This window comes from Brassica oleracea, chromosome C4, assembly GCF_000695525.1.
Source record: "Brassica oleracea var. oleracea cultivar TO1000 chromosome C4, BOL, whole genome shotgun sequence".
NCBI classification, from domain to species: Eukaryota; Viridiplantae; Streptophyta; class Magnoliopsida; order Brassicales; family Brassicaceae; genus Brassica; species Brassica oleracea.
In genome coordinates this window covers 29,031,167-29,035,012 of record NC_027751.1, presented here as the reverse complement: position 1 = coordinate 29,035,012, position 3,846 = coordinate 29,031,167, and the positions used below count along the sequence as shown (strand labels likewise).

General features: G+C 34.3%; 1 long non-coding RNA gene across 1 annotated transcript; it reads left to right on the top strand.

The window, feature by feature from the left end:
* The first annotated feature begins 763 nt into the window (after positions 1–763).
* LOC106340024 lies at positions 764–2,944 on the top strand. Its single transcript, XR_001269287.1, has 3 exons — positions 764–1,173; positions 2,299–2,549; positions 2,626–2,944. It is a non-coding gene; the product is annotated as an uncharacterized LOC106340024 (long non-coding RNA).
* Positions 2,945–3,846: the final 902 nt, after the last annotated feature.

Here is a 3,846-nt window from a genome sequence, read left to right as displayed (position 1 = left end):
CGGAGCCAACTATTCTATATGAAGATAACGCGGCATGTGTTGCTCAAACGAAGGAAGGATATATCAAAAGCGATAGAACCAAACATATACCTCCGAAGTTCTTCTCATACACTCAAGAGCTCGAGAAGAATAAAGAGATTGAAGTAAGATATGTTCGATCATGCGACAATGCAGCCGACCTCTTCACAAAATCACTCCCTACCTCGGTATTCAGAAAACACATCCATAACATTGGGATGCGCCATCAGAAGGATCTATGACTGTTCATTCGAGGGGGAGCTTACGTAGTTGTACTCTTTTTACCTTACTATGGTTTTTCCCATTGGGTTTTCCTGGAAAGGTTTTTAACGAGGCAACAAAGACGTTAAGCGAGAGCGGATAGTGACACCGGCCCCCAAGGGGGAGTGTTACGAAAGACAAAAGATAAGATGAGCCATTTTCGTTGAATATATATAAAGATGTGGGGCCCGCTGCACTATTTGCACAGTGAATCCTACTTTTTCATGTCTATATAAACGAACGTTTGTGTTCGACGATTACACCATCTCTTCTCCTTCTTAATAACAAATTCTCTATTGTTATCAGTGTTATCTCCTATCTACGGGTATAAAATTTTCCCTTATTTAAATTCCCGCGATATAATAAAATTTCAGTTCTTTTTATAACAGTTACAGCAATTTATTTTATTTTTTCTAAAAAGTTTGTGGATATTTTGTTTTCCCTCGATTACACTCCGACGTGGAACAACTAGCGAAAGAAAAAAACAATCTACAGCTTCTTACCACATCATCGAATGAGTGAATGACATGTGGGATACAAAGCTCGAAATGAAATAGTCTCTCCACCATTCATCACTGACTACATCTGTTCAAGTGTTCATGATCTCAACCGGAAAAGAGAGTTGCGGCCTGCAGTGGTGGCGGTCAGGCGGGTTTCTTAACTGCTTTTGTGTTTCCATTGGGTCATTGGTCTTTGAGCTCAAATTTAGTGAAGGTCTCAACCTTTTTTAGTCTTCGCTCCGATCCGAGTGTTCCATACAGCTCCGCAGTCGTCAAAGTGAGGTCTTTGATCAGCTTGTATCCATGCACGACCCTGATGATGGCTTTCCGTTAATGTGTTTCGCTCTACTCGGCTGAAGAAACTTGTGATTCACATAGTTTCTAGCTCTGAGAGGTGAACCATCCAACGTTAAGTTTAATTTGTTTTTCTTGTTCAATGTACATGCCTTTTCGGTTATATCTACATGTATGGATCAGATATAAGACTTACGAGACACAAGGCTCATCTTCTGCTTGGTAGGCACTGTGTTTATTTTGATAACTGATGTCTGTTAAAAGCTCTCTGTGTCATGTAATGTTCATGTTTACGGTTTTACCTATAGAGGGTTTTAATCCATGATACGTCTTTGTTACATATAGAGAGTTTTAATCCATGATACGTCTTTGCATCTTTCCAAATGAAACCATTCCTATTTAGTACATCTTCCGGATGGACTTATTTCACTTTGTTTATTGTCCGCAGTCCCTGTCAACATCTCATTTGGAGGCATGTTTGTATGTTGTAAACGACCATACAGTTCAGCTATGCCTTCAGAATAGTTAGTCTTGTTGCTGGAAGAACTAGCTTCAAAATCACTTGATCTAGATATAAAGGTTGATGTGTTACATTTTCCTAGATAGAGCTTTTGCAGTATAGTTCCTGTAACTTTCTATACGTCTATAATGAACATGAATGGATCTGAGGATCTCCTACCGAACACCTCCACGACATTATTGCTTCTGAAATCAGAGTCAGGTGTTTGTGTTTCCTACTTGTCATATATTTAGTATGTTTCCTACAATTTGTTCAACTTAGGCAAAGATTCATTTAACATTTTACCAAAAAAAAAAAAACTTAGGCAAAGATTTGCGTGATGGATGCTCAGATTGATAGAGCTGATTAGGAATGATTGATATTTCAGTTTAATATTCGCTTTAGAGATTGGTTTTGGATGTTACCCTGATTTTGTCTTCTCCGTAGAGCAAAAGGTAAAGGGAGCCAGAAGAAGGCAAAGACCTCCATGTTAAGACCTTTGATTTAATAGCTAGAAATTGTGGAACTTAGGATCAGATATTGTGACAATTTTTTAAGTATTTTTGTGACAGAGGAACAGAGGAAAATTTGTATTCTTTTGGCTCATTTGATGCCCCTTAGAATACAATTTGTTAGTCTTCATCGATGTCATTATTTGTATTGCTGGCTAAAATAATCTTCTGATGTTCAATATATGTTGCCGGTTTCTGTTAATAATGTTTCAAGTTCAGAGCCGTCTCAGCCTCATTAATTATGCTTTATGTGGGACGCTGCCGTTGTTGAAGGTGAAAAGATTCCTTGAAGATGTTATATACCTCACAAGCAAGCTTATACCCTTCACACGTTTTTGTCCTGGTGTGGGACGAACTGCTCAAGCTAAGAACAGACATTTCCAATGGTCAAGGTCGTTAGCTTGACAAGTCTGCAAATTTGATTTCATCTCTGACTTGCTCAAGAACACTGACAGCAATGCTGAGGTGTGAAAACCATCAAACATGTATAAGAGAAAAACTTTTGGAGCAAATGTTAGACTTTTTTATTCAAACTTTTCAGGTTAAATGTCTGGATGGGGATGCCCTACCAATCCCAGTAGCAAAGGCTCTCACAGCTGCTGCTGCTGTTTCTTCTTCTTCTTTTTGAATTAATACAGACTGAGACACAATTGGCTTCGAGCACCAAGAGTCAAAGAAACTGTCTGCTTAAATCTTTAGCCGAGACTAATGTGTTTTATTGTCCGTTTAGGCAACTTGTACTCTCAGCCTCCGTTTTGGTACGTTTTCTATTTCTGTTGTACTCAAAGAAGTCGTCTGCTTATATCTGAAGCTTAATGCATATATGAGAAGAACCTTCAGCTTCAGTAAATGTGTAGATCGATTGATGCAATATGTATCTTTGTTGGTGAATGAATTCAAAGGAGTTGGAACAGCTTGAGCATCAATCTGAAATTGAGATTTATATATCTGAAAAAAAAGAAATATTTACAATTCAACAACGTTGTTACCGATTGAATACAAATATATGAACAATCACTATAAGAAAACAAACGAATTCCTACACAGTATTTCGTCAGAAATTCGTCGGAAAAAGCAATTTTCGACGAAAGAAATCGTCGGTTCATTCCTCGAAAAAAAATTTGTCAAAATTTCATCGGGCTGTCTAACAAAATAATCTGTCAGAAGTTTTCAACGAATATTTTCGTCAAAAATTTCCGAAGAATAGTTTCGTCAAAAATTTCTGATAGATGAAATTCATCAGAAATTTCTTACGGATATTATTTGTCAGTTCGTCGAAAAATTTCTATATTAATTTTTAAAATAAATTATTTAAAATATAATATTTAAATTAATTAAGTAATTTTTGAAAATAAAATTTACCATAGTTTATGATAAATATTTTTAATTCTTTATATATACATATAATAAAATTAAAATTTGAAAAATGTTTTATTATATAATTAGTTTAAAACATTTATAAAATTTTAGAAAACAACTTTCAACATTTTATAAATTGAAAACGTTTTTACAGAAGTTAAAAAACGTTTTTTATAAAAAATCTAAAACATAATTTGTTTTATAAAATAATTAAAAAGTTTTTAAACAACAAAAATAATAAGAGCTTGAAAAACGTTTTTAAATATTATATATATATATTAAAAACATTTTTTAAAATTATAAAAATTCCAAAAAGTTTGAAAAATTGAAAAACGTTTTATAAAATAATAAAAACTTTATAAATTTAACAAAATGACATATTAAACAAATAACCTACAAAATT